An 18218-nucleotide genomic window follows, 5' to 3' on the forward strand; every position below is an offset into this window, starting at 1 on the left:
CGGTGGGGGACCCGCACGTGTAATCGACAAACACCCAGGATGCGACAAGGAGCAAATCACTGCCGGGAAGTGAAGCCTGCCTTTGAAAACTAGGAAAACAATGGGGATGATAAATGACACCTTTAGATGCCAGCTGCACCGCTTATGTCAGTGGCTTTGGGAGCGTTTACCAGGTCCCTTTAACAACAGGTACTGCTGTTCCTGGCCCCATGGAGCTGAGGCCAGGCTAGTGGACTGTCCCAGGGGGAGCCGTGGGAGCCCCACCTGGGCATGGGTTTACCTTGAGGCCACGACCTGCAGACGGAAAGGCCACCAGGAGTGAATGGGAGAAGCCAGGTCCTCAGCTGCCAGAGAAGTGGGAGGGAGAGAAGATGCAGCCCACGCACCAAAGGTGCAGATTCTGGGGCCACCCAGCCCTCCTGAGCCTGAGACCCAGGAATCTGCATGTTTAGGGGGCTCCCGAGGTGTCCTCACACTGGTCGACACTGAGCTGTGGGCACGCCACGTGGATTCCACCCCAGTCTGATGTCCAGTTTCGGGGCCTTAGGCGGACATCGCTCTCCCATGTCCGTCCACCTGCCCGCCCCACGGGCTCCTCTAGCCACAGGGCCGTCACTGCCTGCACAAGGTGGGCAGGAGCTGTAGCCGGGTTGGATGGACGTGTGCCTTGCCCTGGAGAGATCCCGGAGTCCCCTGCCCATAGAGACCACCCCCTGCAGCCCTGCCCCTCGTCCCTCCAGGGGAGCTGGCCACGGCCTCCTCTCTCAGTCACCCACATCTGCTGGGCTTCAGACGCACCAGATACCAGCAGGGCGTCTGGATCCTGGGGACCCCGGCTAGGACCACCCCTGATGGGGCTGTCTGGAAGCGCCACCTGCCTTGGGGCTCTCGCAGACGCAGGGCCGCCCCCCTCCACATTCCCTTTGGGCCTCTCGGTAACCATGTGTGTGCACAGACCCCCCCACATCCCCGCACAGACGGACTGAGGGGGCCAGGGGGTGGGACCTGCCGGCCGAAGGGCTGCAGGTGGAAGCTGGGCGTCTCCTGCAGAGCCCGGTCCTCCGGACGCGGGCCGAGCTCTTGGCTGACCTCTCCACACCGAGCAGACACCGAAGCGGGGGGACCTTCACCTGGAAGAGCTGTCTCTGCAGTCGGTGACCCCAGAGGAGGGACCACGGTCAGGGCTGCCCAGACAGATGAGCTGCCCGTGCCCCGTGGCTGCTGAGACGAATTAGTACAAGCTGGGGGCTTCACACGACAGAAACCTCTCCTCTCGCGGTCTGGAGAGTGGAAGTCCCAAGTCAAGGGGTCAGCAAGGGTGGGCTCCCCGGAGGCTCCAGGGGGCTGCCCCTGCCTCCGCCAGCGTCCAGCCGCGGGCGCGTTGCTCAGCGCCCCCACTCCGTCACCACGTGGCGCCCTTCCTCCGCGGTCTCTTCTCGTCCCAAGGCCTCCTCCTCTGTCCGCTCTTCTTACAAGGACACCAGGGACGCTGGATCAGGGCCCACCCTGCTGAAGAGTGAGCTGGCTGTAACTAATTACATCTCTAAGGAGCGGGTTTGCACATAAGGCTGTGTTCTGAGGTGCTGGGCGCCGGGGGTCCACATGTGAATTTGGGCGGGGAGGGTACGATTCCTCACGATGCTGGGGGTTGGTCGGCTTTGGATTTCTTTCCTGCTGAAACACCCACCAGCACTTTAGCAAAGGTAATTCACCTCTTTTCTTCTCCTCCCTCTTGGCAACGCAGCACGGGCTGATTCTAACCTCCTTTGTTAGCACCCCGGTTCTGTGGTTCTGGCTCACCTCTGGGCTGGGGGAGGGGAACACGGCCACCGTGGACCCTGCCCTGCTCGCTGGTCAGCCCCCCCAACCCTGGACCCCTCAGCCTCCCAGCAGTCACCGCATCCCCCCCACGGCAGCCTGCCTTTGTCACTGTCCTGGCGCGACACGGCCCGTCAAAGCCACGGAGCCCAGGCTCCCTGTGCACCGGAGGATATTTTCAGCCGAGGCAAAGAAAACCTTCGGGAGAAGGCATTTTTAAGATCTCAGAGAAGAATAATAATTGCAAACTGCGCTGTCATCAAGTCTATTTTTGGAGAACTTTTCGGGCTGTTCCTCCCACCCGAACTATCAGCTGTGAAAAGTGTTGTGTGTTTCCACCTGCAGAGCTCAAACCCAGCAAGATTCCGGGTCTGATTTATCTATTCAGGGCAGGCGGATCCTCAGTGTCAGCTTTGCTTGCCATTACCTGCACCTCGGCAGAGAAAGACCATGAAATCCCAAAGTCAGAGGTGGAGTTAAATCCACGCTGAGGGTGCCAGCTGCCATCGTCCTGAGTGCTGGACTGCCCAGGGAGATCACGGCTGCCAGGCCAGGAAGGGGGCATCGCAGGACCGGACCCCCACAGTGAGGGCATCCATCTGGGTTTGGGCGGCCTGGAGGAAGGGTCACCTTGGCTGGCACGGCCCACAGCCAGCAGGAGGCCCAGGGAGACTCACACCCCTTACCGTCTCTCTGCGACCCCGAGGAGGAAGGACCGGGCGGTCTGTGGGCGTGTGTGTGGCCATGGTCACTGTGGACCAGCCTTGGCCGTCCACCTGCATCCGTGCTCCCGCCCTGGCCTCATGCTGGAAGCCCCTGGAGCGTGGGGTCACCTAATAGCGTGGCCCTGGGCTGGGGTCCCAAGCCGGACGTGGTGGGATGACATGCTGCACTCCCGGATGGTCCCTCTGGCTGCCCTGCTGGTATCTCAGACCCGCCCTGTCCAGAGCATTTCTCCTGAGTGCCGCCCGCTCAGACTCCTGTGATCCAGGGGACGACGCCCCTGCACCGGGCCCACAAGACAGAAAGCAGGGGGTCACCTCTCCCTCCGGCCTCGCTGGACCCCCACCCCACAGGGCAGAGCCGGCTTCTCCACCCTGAGACTGAGCCTTCTCCCGGCCCCCCACACGCGGGCCCCGCTGAGGCTCTGACATCTCCCTCTCCCCACCACCCGGACGCTTTTCAGGACTCAGCGTAGAAGCCCCCTCCCAGGGGAAGCCCCCTGATGCTCTCAGGCTGAGTCAAGCTCCAGCCTGCCCCCGTCGGGCTCCCGAGGGTCAGGGGCCCAGAGGAGGAGTCTCCCGGCACCTGGCAGGCGTGGGGAGTGAGGGCACAGGGAGTTACTGAAGGGTCAGGGGATGGGTGAGATCTGGTAAAGCTTTGATCCCAGAGATCCGGGGGCTGCCCTGTGTCTCAGGGTCTCGGGCGGGGCGGAGACTCGGGGATGGGTGAGATCTGATAAAGCTTTGATCCCAGAGATCCGGGGGCTGCCCTGTGTCTCGGGGTCTCGGGCAGGGCGGAGACTCGGGCAGGACGGAGGACAGCCTCACTCTGAGCACCTCCGCTGGCCGCGTCTGCGTCCTCAGCCCCGAGCCGCCTGGGCCCTCCCGCTGGAACTGTCTGCAGGGCCAGTGAGCTCTCCAAAGCCTTCTCTGCTGGCTTCCCAGGACGCATACAAACCCACAAACAAATCAGTTTGCAACGGCTTCTTGGCTTCTTGCTGTTTGCTTTGCAGTTAATGACTTTATCTGCCATCTCAGAGCACAGTGGGACCAACCACAGGGAAGGGGGCCTGGAATCGTCCCCCAAAGGCCAGACCAAGCAGGGCTGGAGATCTGGCCTGACTGTGAAATGGGCCTCGAAACGGGACAGCGCAGGGCAGGGGGCCAGGAGCGCAGTTTCCCTGTCGCTGTGTGTCCTGTCCGCGCTGGCGGAGGCCTGAGGGACACAGGGGAGGTAGCAGCCCCCCGCCAGCCTCCAGAAACCCCGGGGGCTTCCCCGAGGGTCCTTAAGCTCTTTCCTCCCAGCAGTGTTCAAACTCTGCACCAGAACCTCACAGCGCTCATGAAGGAGAAAAACGCACCCAACTTCCCTCCCAGGCAGGGTCCCCAAATAGATGTACAAATTAAAATACAGAATGCCAGTTAAATTTGAATTTCAGATAAACAATGAATATTATTTTAGTATAAATGTGTCCCATAACATTTAAGATAAACTTACACTAAAAAGTTAAAGTTATTTATCTGATCAAAAATAACCAAAGTAAATTAGGAATCCTGTATTTTATCTGTCTGAACACTTCCCTCAGGCGTCCAGCGTGTTCCCTGGCACATCCCAGAGCCCGCCTCCACGGAGTTCTCAGGACCTCCCAGCACTGCTTGGAGAGAAACCTCTGCCCTCTCTAGACACGCTATTCAGGTTGTTCGTAGAGGCTCCATTCTGCAGACTTCTGACCTTTCAAGAGGCAAACAGCCAGCTGGTGGCAGACAAAGGCCTGCAGCCAGGTCTCCTGCCTGTCTGTTCACTCATCTATCCACCGTCCATCTGTCCATCCCCCCTTCATCCCCCGTCCATCCTCCCTTCATTTATCCATCCATCCATTCACCTTCCCAACACTCCACCGCTCAACCATCCACCCTTCTATCCATCCATCCATCCATCCAACCATTCTCCCTCATATCCATCCGCTATCCACTCAGTCAGCCAGCCAGCCAGCCAGCTAACCAGCACACATTTATTCAGAGCAAACTAGGCTCTGGGGCCTCGTGTAGCTGCTGGGAAAACAGAAACGACAAGACGGAGTTTATGTGTGCGGTGGGCTTCATGGTCCATGAGAAACCGGCAAGCGTGTTAGGATTAGTGCTCTAACCCAGGGGTTGTGGAGTACCCTGGGCACCCTGGAGCAGGGAGGCACTGTCCTGAAAGTGATCCTGGGGCTGTGTCTTACAGGAGACCAGGGTGTTTGCTAAGAAAGAAGCCGGGCAGACGCCCCAGGGAGCAGCAGCGACAGGCGTGGAGCTGCACGCCACTCCCCGCACGCCGCTCCCCGCACGCCGCTCCCCGCACGCCGCTCCCCGCACGCCGCTCCCCCCACGCCGCTCCCCGCACGCCGCTCCCCGCAAGCTGCACGCCACTCCCCGCACGCCGCTCCCCGCACGCCGTTCCCCTGCACGCCGTTCCCCGCACACCGACCAACTTTGCTGCAGCCCCGGACCCGGGCTTCTCCTTTAGCACTACCGACATTTCTGGACAAACCGATCCACTTAGCTTCACCCCCGGCCTATACCCCCTGGATGCCTGCAGAAACTGTGACAACCACAAATACCTCCAAGCATTGCCGGACGTCCCTTGGGGGCCAAAGTTGCCTGCAGTTGAGATGCTCTGTGTTAGAGGCTAGAGAGGCAGAGAGTGAAACAAGTGCATCTTTTTAAAGGAGCTCATGGTCTTTCCAGAACCTTGGTGGCACAGAAGTTGGTGGGGACGGGATGAAAAGAAAACCTGCTACAACAAACCCTCGATTAATAGCATCTGAGATTCTCTAAACCACAAGCAAAGGCCTGGAAAGTGTGAAACTATTCGGGCAGAGTTAACAATATGAGGTAGATTGCTACTCTTAAGTATATATCAATAATATATGTGTGTGTGTGTATGTAAACGGTCAATAGCATATTGAATTTTTTTACACTGTTTATCCAGCATAATTTGCACTTGGTCTGTATTTGATTAAATGACATCATCTTTATGTACGAGTTACATAAGTAAATAGAAAAATCATTTACAGTCCAACTCCCCATGAAAAATTAATCTCTGGTCTATCCCACACGGCCATTCTGAGTCGAGCCATGTGGCTCACTGAATGTCGGGTGGGGGCGGGGGTGTCATCTGAGACCCTCTGCAAACTCCATTTCTCCATCTTAATAAGCTGGACTCTTCAAGAATGTTCCTCGAATGTGTAGATTCAAAACTATAGTTGATGGTTTTTTAATCAAGTAAATCTTGCACAAGTTTCAAAACAACAAATTATTTAGTATGTTGCCAAACCAGAAGCTTCTCTTGGGAAATCATTTCCTTGGTTGTCATGTTACCAGAGTTTGAAAGCAAATCCGCTGCGCTGGGGGCTCGCACACCCCCGAGGGCTCTAGTTTCACCCTCCGGAGGGCCTCTGGAAACGGAGGAGCTGACTGTTTCCCTCTGAGCCTCGGCCTGGCTCTCAGACCAGGACACCCTCTGGGCTGGCCCTGCCGTCCACGCACACCTCTCTGGTGAGCTCCGGATACGCACCCCCTCCCCATTCAGCGGAGCCCACAGCAGGGCCCCCCGGGCCAGGCAGGGGGGTGAATGCAGAGAGAAACCATGCTGGTCCTCTTTCCAGGAGCTTTTCTGGAGCCTTTAGGAGACGCCACCACTGCCTCCAGCATCAGCTTACTTTGCTCCCCACCCCCATAGTAGTGGCCTGTGGCTGCCATGACAGAGGACCACAACTGGGCGACTTACGACCACAGAAATTTATTCTCTCCCAGTCCTGGAGGCCAGACGTCTGAGAGCAAGGGTGGGTCCTTCCCCCCTCCCCCAGCTCCTGGAGGCCAGACGTCTGAGAGCGAGGGTGGGTCCTTCCCGCCTCCCCCAGCTCCTGGAGGCCAGACGTCTGAGAGCGAGGGTGGGTCCTTCCCCCCTCCCCCAGTCCTGGAGGGCAGACGTCTGAGAGCGAGGGTGGGTCCTTCCCACCTCGCCCAGCTCCTGGAGGCCAGACGTCTGAGAGCGAGGGTGGGTCCTTCCCCCCTCCCCCAGTCCTGGAGGCCAGACGTCTGAGAGCGAGGGTGGGTCCTTCCCACCTCGCCCAGCTCCTGGAGGCCAGACGTCTGAGAGCGAGGGTGGGTCCTTCCCCCCTCCCCCAGTCCTGGAGGCCAGACGTCTGAGAGCGAGGGTGGGTCCTTCCCGCCTCGCCCAGCTCCTGGAGGCCAGACGTCTGAGAGCGAGGGTGGGTCCTTCCCACCCCTCCCCCAGCTCCTGGAGGCCAGGCCCCTTGGCTGTGGGTGCATCACTCCTGTCTCTGCTCCGTCCTCTCCTCTCCTCCCCGAGTCTCCCTCCTACGTCACTTATAAGGACGCTCGCCTTTGGGTTTAGGACCCACTGGGGTGATCCTGGGTGATTTCATTTTGAGACTCTTAGCTTAGTGACATCTATAAAAATCCCGGGACTCGCACCTGTAAGATTTCATTCACAGGTGCCAGGAGGGCACCATTCACCCCAGGACACCCTCCCCTCCAACCGAGGGCCCTGCTCCAGATCAAAGGCTTTGTGGGGTCTTTCCGTCCTCGGTTCCCAGGGTCTCAAGTGTTGCATCCTGTCCCTGCTGGACAGTCAGCTCCTTCCCCCACCACATTCTACTTATATGTGGGTGCTCCAACATGCCCCAAAGGGGCAACACTGAACTTTAGACAGATGCTTTCTCAGCTCCTGGATTCACTGGCCAGTACTGCCTCCCAGCCTCTGTAATCTCAGGAGTGGCCATGGGATTGGAAGTTTGTAGTGGTGATGAGCTTTTCCCAGGCAGGGCCATAAAATTCTCCCAGTTAGAACCTCTCTGACTTTATTAGGGGCTTCCCTGGTGGCTCAGATGGTAAAGAATCCACCTGCAATGTGGGAGACCTGGGTTTGATCCCTGGGTGAAGAAGATCCCCTGGAGAAGGAAATGGTAACCCACTCCAGTATTCTTGCCTGGAGAATTCCATGAGCAGAGGAGCCTGGCGCGCTACAGTCCATGGGGTCTCAATGACTCAGTGACTATCTTTTCTTTCTTGCTTTTATCCCTTCCCAGCACCTCCCCGGCCCAGTTCACCCTCCGTGTCCGCATCCCCTTCCAGCACGTTGCCTTTGGAAGCCATGGGTAAAGGTGACAGGAGGGAAGGTACCTATGCCCACGAGTCTCCACCCAGAGAAGGCTGCCTCCCATCAGGAAGCCACGTGGGGCTTCCTGTGAGTGGAAAATAAACACACGTGGGGCTTGGATACCACACTGGAACTAACACTCTGTCAGGGATCCCGTGCCAGCCCTGAACGTCTGTTAAAGTTGTTCAAGCTTCTGGGATTGGGGGCTGGGTGCCAGAGATTTCCTTCCAAAAGGTAGTTTGAATTGTTAACCCAAAACAATAAAAATCCAGTTATTTTATCAGCAAAAAGGACTTATTCAGGACAGGCAAAGAATTTCAATTTGGGACACGCAGCCTATAGCAAACCACATGCAAGCTGGGCAAAGGAAGGAAAACTCTTAGAAGAGAAGGGGAAGGGGGAGGGGCTGTTCTAAACAAAGAGTCCATTGGAGGAAACTGGGAGTTGGAAGTGTGGCGGCTTTTCATTGGCTGTGCTGTGCTGGTCTCTCATTGGCTGAGCTGTTGCCAGGTGGGGAGAAAATCTTCCTTTCCCGGCTGGGTAGAGAGTAGTAACTTTCTTCCTGTTGGAGACTCCAGGAAGGTCTCTACCGTTAGGATCTATATCTACACTGAGCGGTATGTGCACGTGAGCTCCATTTTAGTGAGGTTCCCTTCATTAACTTTCACAGATCATGCTGCTCTGTTACTTTAAAAATCTGGTAATGCTGAGAAGCCACTACAAAAACAACGTTAATGACACGGGAGACATGCTCGTGGTAAAGTTCAGTGAAAAATGCAAGGTGTCTTAAAAGAATAAAAGAATTCTGTATAAAGGACTCTGTGAGGGCAGAAGACTAGGTGGAAGGCATGTTGTTCAGTTGCTCAGTCACGTCTGACCCTTTGCAAACCCAGGGACTGCAGCAGCCAGGCCTCTCTGTCCTCCACCATCTCCTGGAGTTTGCTCAGACTCTTGTCCATTGAGTCGGTGATGCCATCCAACCATCTCATCCTCTGTCATCCTCCTTCCCTCCTGCCTTCAATCTTTCCCAGCATCAGGGTCTTTTCCAATGAGTCAGCTCTTCACAGCAGATTGCTAAACTATTGGAGCTTCAGCTTCAGCAACAGTCCTTCCAATGAATATTCAGGGTTGATTTCCTTTGGGATTGACTGGTTTGATCTCCTTGCAGTCCAAGGGACTCTCAAGAATCTTTTCCAACACCACAACTTGAAAGAATCAATTCTTCAGCTTCTTTCTGGGTGCAACGTAAGCAGTGGCCACCATGCTTTCCATGCTCTTTCCTGCTCTTTTGGTGTTTCTGTTATTTCCTATTGCTGCTGTGAGCAATCATTGTAAGTGCAGCAGCTAAAACCAATGCAGATCCATTCTTTCAATGTCTGGAGGTCAGAAGTCTAAAATCAAGGACCACCAGGAAGAGCTGTGCTCCCCTGCCCAGCCCCACAGAATGGCAGGTGGAGCTCCGGAAGAGGGCCCAGGCCACTGCACGCCTGCTCTGCCTGCACCCTCCCCTGATGGTGCAAAGCCCCCACTCCCACCCCCTCTTCAGGGGCCGTGCCACCCACAGTCACCCTCCAGCCAGCCACGTTTCCATGTCAGCCCGACACGTCATCTCCCGGACTCTGAACACTCTGGAAAACGACTGCTTTATCCCCTGTCATTGTCTCTTTCCCGGCCCACCCCTCCCACCTCCACCCTCCCGCCCCCACCTTTTCCATCCCATCGCCCAAAGCATCCTGTTGATTCTCCACAGTCTCTCCCACTTGGCACAAAGAGGGGAATGCAGTAAATACACATTATACTTCAGAGTCAGTTAGGAAAAGACAGAACTGAGATGCAAAGTGGTGACTGTCCCAGGACAAGGCCTCCAGGAGACCCTCTGAACCCAGGCTTAGGACATCCATCTGCCTGGAGGTGGCTCCTCCATGGCCACGTCCCCCCAGCTCCGCGGGGAAGACACCTGGGCAATCTCTCCTCGCCCCACTGCTTATCTGCTCCCCAAAGCTGCTGAGGAAAGAACGGCATTTGATTTGCTAAAAAATGATTGATTTGACTCAGTTTGAAGCAGCATGAGTCATTTTAATTAGCAATGTCTACTACTGTTAGAAACGATTTCTGCAAATGTTAGCAGCTCCATTTTTTGTCTCTCCAACACTGCAGTGAAGAGACAGATGCAGTCCAGCCAGAGCCCTGGAGTGACCCTGCGGAGAGCCTGGCCCGTGGTGAGTTACACAGACCCTGGCGGCCTTGAGGGATTGTCCTGGGGTACGGCCCGCCCCACATCAGGCCTCCAGGAAAACACCACTTTGAGGGCCGCTGGGGACGCCTGGCTTTGTCAGTGCCGTTCAATGCCTGTGGGCAACTCGCGTGCCTGGCACCGGGTCCTCTTGGCCTGGACTTCAATTAGCACATGCAACAGCCCTGGGACCCTGGCAGCATCCCCTCACGTCTGTGAGCTGCAGATGGACGTGAGGGGCCAGGGTCCACCCTGGTGAATGGCCAGGTGGGGTGCCCACCCCTCCTCCGGGGCTGGTCCCGAAGCACTGTGGGACTGGACTTCGGCCATCCCTGGTCTAACAGTGTCCCTGTAGTTTGCTTGGCCTTCTGCTCAGCTCTGACTGACACCCATGCATGGCCTTGGCTGCGCCTGGACTCGTGGTTGGTTGTGTCCTTACTGTTGGCCTTATGCCCCATGAGGGCAGGACCCCTATCCCTTGGCACAGTGCCCAGGACTCAGGGGGCATCTGTAAAATAAATGAACAAGAAGATTAATTCACAGGGTGATGTTAAGGATTGAGTCTGATACCAACCAGGGTTCTTGGCCTTCCCCAATCAATAGAAATCGATCAGAGGCCAGACAAGAAATTCAGGCAAGGCTTTATGGGGCCCCTGCTGCAGTAGAGGGAAGCAAGAACAAACAGCTCCCCTTGCTTGCTCACTGAGGGAGCTGAGGTGGTTCCTTACGCGGGGTGAATAGGGGTGTGTCCAGGGTTTGGCCCAGAGGGGTGGTTAGGAGGCTTGCCCACCCCTTAGGTGGTATTGAATGCAGGGGCCATGCGCGGTATACCCTGATTTTTTGGCTGCTGGTTGTTCAGAAGTGGCTGTGGGGTTTTTGGTCTTTTTGTAGCTTGTCCATAATTTGCCCAAACCGCACACGTGCGCGTGCTCGCTGTTATTTTTAGTCCCTTACAGTCTCTGTGTTTTGTTTCTGGAGGAGACGTGTGTCCAGGTGCAAGCGCTGCAGCAAAGGGTCCCCGGTCCCAGCCTGTCCCAGGTCCAAGCTTCTAGCACCTGGCTTCCCCTTGATGCCTGACGGCTACTCAGTAAGCGTTGGTGTAAGGAGAAGGAAGGAGGCGGGGAGGGTGTTCTTTTCAGACGCCGTGTCACACTCACCAGTGTTGCATCACACCAGGTCGGCTTAACCCCACCGAGGATACCGGTGCTGCAAACCTTAGGCCATGCCTGGTTCCCAGGAACAGCCAAGGCACCGCGCGGTGACAAGTGGCCTTTCCTCCGAAGCCACACTCCAAGCCCTGAAAGGAGGTCTGTAAGGGCCAAGCTCTGGAGCGGATCACACCTTCTCCTGCAGTCTCTCAATGCCCTCAACCCTCCGTGGTCGGTGGTCCTGCATGAGTCTCCCTGGATGAGAGGGTGCCCTGAGGCCGAAACGCTTCCTTCCCAGGGCGGGCCCGCAGCCCAGACTCCCAGACACGCCACCGCCAACCACCTGCCCTTGGTTGAGCCGGGCTGCGTCCAGCCCTCTTGCTGCCCCAGGGCCAGAGAGGGTCTGGATTGGAGGGAGGCACTGAGCATATAGACCCCCCCACCCGGAAGGCGGGAATTTATACAGATTACTCTTTGATGGCTTCCCAGGTGGTCTTGGTGGTAAAGAACCTCCTGCAGTGCAGAAGACCAGAGGTCGATCCCTGGGTCTGGAAGATCCCCTGGAGGAGGGCCTGGCACTCCACTCCAGTATTCTTGCCTGGAGAGTCCCATGGACAGAGGAGCCTGGCGGGCTACAGTCCATGGGGTCACAAAAGAGTCGAACACGACTGAGCGGCTGAACGCACACACACACGCTCCCTGACACAGGCTGGAGATTCAGGTTCTTCTCCAACAAGCCTGGGAGGCGATCAAGGGAAATAGGAGCTGAATCCAAGGTGGGGATGAGACCCCCCTCTACTGTGTGTCTGCCAGGACTAGGGGCATCCGCTGTTCCTTGCTGGGAAACAGACGACGCTTCCTTCCAAGCTGATCACAACCTGCGATCAGGCCCAGGCAACTCAGCTTTCCAAGAATCCACCAGGCAAATCCTTCCCAGGCACTGACTGCAGTTTTCAAAGCTCTCTCATATCTGTTTTCTCATAAAAGAAAACAAAAAAGCCACTGTTTGTTGAGCACTTGGTGTGTGCGTGCCAACCGCCGAGCAGAGAGACTTAGAAGAGCTGGTCCCGTCCAGCTCTGCCGTGGGTGAGGCCTCGTCGACTGTGCCTGTGAGGAGACCGAGGTGCGGAGAGGCTAATCCACCTGCCCAGGGCTCCCCTGGTGGCTCAGACGGTAAAGAATCTGCCTGCCAATGCAGTAGACCTGGGTTCCATCCCTGGGTCAGGAAGATTAAGATCCCCTGGAGAAGGGCATGGCAACCCACTCCAGTATTCCTGCCTGGAGAATCCCGTGGACAAAAGAGCCCGGCGGGCTGCAGTCCATGGGGTCTCAAAGAGTCGGACACAACTGACCAACTAGCACAACAACACAGGGTCACACAACAAAGAGGCCTAGATGCCAGCCAAATCTCGCTGCTCCCCAAACCACACCCTTTGGCCTCTGCCCAAGGCTCCTGACCGCCTGCCTGACAAATGACCCAGGGCTCAGTTTTCCTGCAAGGAGAATCACGTTGCTGTGCAGAGGTAATGACAGCTGGGCGTTGGCGATGTGGGTAGCAGGCACTCTTTATGGTCTGGTATTTCTGAAGATGTTCACGCAGAAAAGTGAAAAATGAGTAATGAACTCTAAAGGTGCCCAGGTCAGGCCCAGAGCTGAGGGCCACATCCCCCAGGCCTGGGACCTCAGTGTCCAGAGTCTTCAAAACTTTAGCTAAAATGGCAAAGGGACAGTTAAAGCTAATTTAATCTGTACCTTTTCTCATCTTCTCCTCGGCTTTAGGGCTCAGATGGGTGGGGGGGCGGCAGGCAGGCCCGAGTCCTGCCTGATCCACAAATCGACAGCTTGGGGGTCTGCACTCCTGGAGGCCACTGTTGCATCCTTAGAGGCACCAGGATGGGCGGGGCTCCCGGAAATGCTCACCAGTGCTCCAGAGACAGCCGGGTGGGCACCAGGGCAGAGCTGGGGGTCAGGATTCCACAGTGAGAAGCTCCGAGGAAGCTGGGGTCCCAGGAGGCCCCGGCCCTTCCACAGCATGCTTGGCAAGGTGGTGGGGGGCCTGCCGCCCACAGACAGTGTGCCCTTGGGCAGGAGACAGCGCCTCTGTGCCCTGGCTGTCTCATCAGTGAAACCAGGGCGTCCTGAGGGTGAGCTCACATGAAAGATGGTCTGACACACAGTAAACTGAGTCACTCCATCCTGTCAACTCTTTTCAACCCCGTGGCCTGTGGCCTCCAGGCCTCTCGGTCCCTGGGATTCTCCAGGCCAGAATACTGGAGTGGGTAGCCATGCCCTTCTCCAGGGGGTCTTCCCAACCCAGGAGCTGAAGCTGGGTCTCCTGCACTGCAGGCAGACTCTTTACCGTCTGAGCCACCCAAACGCTTGGTAAAAGCAGTCGCTCTGGGTGTGACCTGGCTGCGTGGGCCTGAGCAGGGTGGGCGCAGGAGAGTTTGCACAGCACTCTTCTAGAACTCTCTGCAGACGCTCACTTGGCTGACGCCCACGTACAGAACAACAAGCTCACCCATGAGGAGACCCTCCCCCACCCTCCCCAAGGTCCCTGGGGAAGGCCCACGTAGGGAGGCAGCGTGGCCCCACGGGTGGACCCCGCTCCTGCCCTGTAGCCAGGTTCTCCCAGGACACAGCTCCAGGGTTCCAGGGAGAGGCTGAGGAAATGGAGCTGCTCCCTCTTCTTGGGAGCCTGGACTCCAGGTGAGAGTTCAAGAAGTGTCCAAGGCAATGTCAGGCCCGGAGAGCGATGCCCACACCCCAGGTCCTGCAAGAGGCACAGATGGAGGCTGAGTAGGCAAGTGCCCGGGGAAGTGGAGCTGGGAGTCTAGTGGAGGACCCAGCCAGCACGTAGCTGCTCCCCTCAGATGCCCGCAGTCCCAGCCCGGAGGCGGACACTGCCCACTCCCCACTGGGGAAAGTGGTGACTACCTCATCCCCCTCATCACTGGAGCCCAGGCTCTGCACAGGGTGATCTGGAACCTGTGTGTGTCCCTGGATGAAGCCTGGAAGGTGCAGCGTGCACGCGCTACTTAGTTCAATTCCAAATCCCCGGCTGCCAGGCCACAGGGGGTAGGTACAGTTTTAGAAATCAGAAGGTTGATAAAAATAGGCAGTTGGTGGGTCCTGATGGCAGAGGATGTTCCAGGCTCTTCAGCAGGTGCTTTGGGCAGAGGGAGGTCCCTCCTTACGATTCTCTCGCGTGAAGTGCAAAGGGACAAAGCAGTCATGTCCCTGGGGAGAAAGTCTTTGTCCGAGTACCCCCTTCCCCAGCCTCAACACTCCGACGTTGCAGAGCAGAGCCACCCGTCAGAGGCCCCTCATGCCCAGCAGGACTGGCGACAACTGTTGAGTGATGCTCGCGAACCCTCGGCTCCGCTTCTGCGTGGCTGCCCCAGGTGAAGAGTGCAGACTGGGAAGCTGAGCAGTGGCCCGGGTCCCGTCCACTGTGCGCCAGGCCCCCGCTCACCGGGACCCGAGCCCCGCCCTCCGGGACCCTCCCCACTCACCTTGCCCTGGCCCCGCCCACCGTGGCCCGGGGGGCCATCGGCCTCCAGCCTTTCCCCCTCCAGGCGGAGGCTGGCGCTCGCCTCTAGTCCATTGATTCTCCTTCAGTTCCAGTTCACAGGGGGCTTTGGCTTTCTCCCAAAGACACCCGTGAGTGAGTGGCCTTGAAGAGCAAGATCCTTTGTTTTCTGCCCTCAGGCAGGTGTCAGGAAGTCAGGGCACAAGTGTTAAGAAAAAAATGTCTGGAGGCTCTGTGCCTGGGGATTGGGGGAGGGGGGAAGGGAAGGGGGAGGAAAGAGGGAAAGGGGGAGGGGGGAGGGAAGGGGGGGAGAGAAGGAAAGGGGGAGGGGGAGTGAAGGGAGAGGGGGAGGGAAAGGGGAGGGGGAGGGGGAAGGGGGAGGGAAAGGGGGAGGGGGGAGTGGGAGGGGGAGGGAAGGGGAGGGGGAGGGAAAGGGGGAGGGAAGGGGAGGAGAGAGGGAAAGGGAGAAGGGGAGGGGCGGGGGCTTGGGGGAGGGGCGGGGGCCACCCCTGCTCTGCTTGGCCTTCTCATCACCAAGCTCAAGGGCGAAAATCTTTTGTGACATTCAAGGCTGTTTCTGTGCTGAAAGCAAAAACACACTGCTGGGGCTTAATAAGCCTATTTAATTAAGCTGTAAGTCTTAAAATTAAATTAGTGTGAAATCCATACATCCCTTTGAACAAGTGTAAATGAGGGCGGCAGCCGAGTCCCTGGGCTGGCTGGTGGGAGCCGCCCTCCACGTCCCCCGGCTCCTCTGAGTGGACCTCGTGGCGCTGACAGCACGGGGCGCTGCGCCAGCCTGGGGGCCTCAACCAGGAAAGCTCTGCGGTCTGCAGTGGGAGCTGAGGAAGGCGGTGGGAGGACACCACACCCCAGGGCTGGCTCTGCGGCTTGGCCGGGCAGGTCCTCTTACCCGCCCAGCACAGGAGAAACTCAGGGCAGTCCAGTCAGGCTGCACAGTTGAGCCCCAGGTCCGATCCAGGCTAGGCAACGCCTCCGTCCGCTTCCCACACTTGTGCCAAGACCACTGTTCCTCCAACCTGGAGCCTGCACTGACCTCCATGATGATCAAGACCCTGCTGGAGAGACTTCCCTGGTGGTCCAGTGGTTAACACTTCACCTTCCAATGCAGGGAGAGTGGGTTTGATCCGTGATCAGGAAGCTAAGATCTCATGTGTTTCATGGGCAAGAAAACCAGAACATAAACAACAGAACCAATTACTGTAACATGTTCAATAAAGACTTTAAAATGGTCCACATAAAAAAAAATCTTAAAAAAAGCTACTGGAAATGATAAGTGATTGTTCGTTCCCCAGTTCTGCTCAGTATGTAACCTCTGTTCCCAGCTCTGAAACCACCCAGCCCGCTGGTGACCTGGGAAGGTGGCTGCTGCAGCAGTGCTTCCTGCAGATTAGCTAGGGCCACAGCCGTGCCGGCTGGAACTGTGGGCAGAGGGCAGAAGGGCCAAGTCCCCAGCCCCCAAGCAGACTGGCACCAAGCTCCAAGGGAAGGAGCTGGCCCCACTGCTCCCCAGGTTCCGATCAGGTGGTCAGGGCACCTGAGTGGATCCCCGGGGATCTGCAGTGGTGGCTGGAAAAGCCAGCTGCCTGGGCTCCTGGAGGTCAGAGTCCTGGGGGTGCAGTCCCTCCTGCTGGGGAGATGAGGGGCTACCAGCTCCAGGGCAGCTGGGGTCGCGTGTAGACCCTCCCAGTGGGATAAGGGCTCAGCCCCATCTCAGCCAGCCCATGACTCTTTAGCTGAAACCAGAGCCTGGAGCCAAATCACAGAAAACCTAAATTTCCAGGTTGAAAAGCTATGTCTTTACGCTGTGTGCAGTCAGCCCAGACACTGTGAGGTCCACAGGGAGCACCATTGCTGGTCGACACTGACCGTCAGTATTCTGGGCTTTGGCGGGAGCAGGGTGGAGAGAGCTGAGCGCGGCACCTGCAACAGCTGATGGATGCTTGCGGTCAAGGGCAGGATCAGTACCAGGCTGTGCGGGCCTCCCGGGCAGCAAGGGGGGGAGAGACAAGCGGACCTCAGGCTCTCTCCCTGCAGCCCCACCGTGCACCTGCTGCCCCGCTCTGTTCTCCGGCGACCTTTCTAGTGTGGGGATCGCTGCACCACGGGGCGGCCCCTCTCTCCTGATGAGAGAACTGGGACCCTCCAGAGACTCCCCCTGTTCCCAGTCAGGGGCTCTCTGCCTAGGACCGTTGCGTTCTTCCTCTGATACATGAAATGATAGCCTCACTCAATCATGTCTTTCCTAACATTTTGCAAGTGCTCTGCCAGCAAGGGGCTGTGTTCACTGAAGCTGTTCAGGCATAATTTGATTAAGATGTTGAAACACCATCCCAGAAGCAAAGCTCCGGAATAATCCATATGGACAGCTGGTAGAAACACGAGCTGGGGCCTGTCACACCCAGGAAGCTGGAAGCAAAGCAGAAGGACACTGCCTTCTTCCCACCCCATGGTCGAATTCCTTGCACGCTGACCTCACGTGCAAAGGCACTGTGGTTAGCTGTGCTTCACCACTGAGGATGGTGATCCCTGAATGCCTATAACAAAAACGTGTCCAACTCTCCCATTTCACAGCTGGGGTGTCCGTATTACTCATAAGCAAGGTGAGTGAGAGCAGACAGCTACTGGCTGAGTTCCGGCTGTGTGTAAGTTCTGTATCCTGGGTTAGTCACCGTCTGATTATGGAGATAAAGCGTGTGCCCGTTAAACAACATCAAGGACAACACAGATGAGAGGGAATCAACTGGTAAACAGTGGGATTCTCTTTAGGAAGCAGAGAAGTGTGGAGAAGGAGACACATGAGCGTGTGGCGGGGAGTGTGACAGGACTTTCTCGGGAGGGGTGTTTTCACACCAGGCTTTGAATCAGCCAGTTTTACTTGCCCAAGTTTCTGTGGATCAGCAGTCTGGACTGGCCTCATCTGGGTGACTCCTGAGCTGCAGACATCTGGCAGCTGGTGGTCCTGCACGGTCCCAGACGGCCTCACCCACATGCTGGCTGGTGGGGACTGGCCATCGGCCAGGCCTCCCTCCCCTCTGAGCCTGGGCTCCTTTATGCGTCCTCTCAGGGCAGTGAGTTGAGGGTGAGACCCCGCCCCCACGTACCCGTAGCCTTGTCCGCCACCGCCTATTGGTTGCCCCGGGCCTAGAGGTCAGCCCTGGTGCAAAGGGCAGGAAAACAGCTCCACAAAGAGTGGCAGAGTCACGATGGAAAGGGGCCTGGGCTCAGAGATGGCAGGAATTGTGTCCTGCTGTGCAAACAATTGAACATCCTTGGGAAAACCTCAGTGTTACAAACCACTAGCCTCAGATGGGACTTTCCTGTGACTCTGGGCTTCCCAGGAGGCTCAATGGTAAAGAATCATCTGCCAGTGCAAGAGATGCGGGAGACATGGGTTTAATCTGTGAAGATCCCCTGGAGGAGGAAACGGTAACCCACTCCGGTTTTCTTGTCTGGGGAATCCCATGGACAGAGGAGCCTGGAGGGCTACAGCTCATGGGGTTACAGACTCGAGTACAGCAACGTGAATATCTACAGGAAGATGATACCCCTTCTATGCCATAAAGAGCCACAGGCT

This window comes from Giraffa tippelskirchi, chromosome 4, assembly GCF_054371585.1.
Source record: "Giraffa tippelskirchi isolate mGirTip1 chromosome 4, T2T-mGirTip1v1.2.pri, whole genome shotgun sequence".
Taxonomy (NCBI): domain Eukaryota; kingdom Metazoa; phylum Chordata; class Mammalia; order Artiodactyla; family Giraffidae; genus Giraffa; species Giraffa tippelskirchi.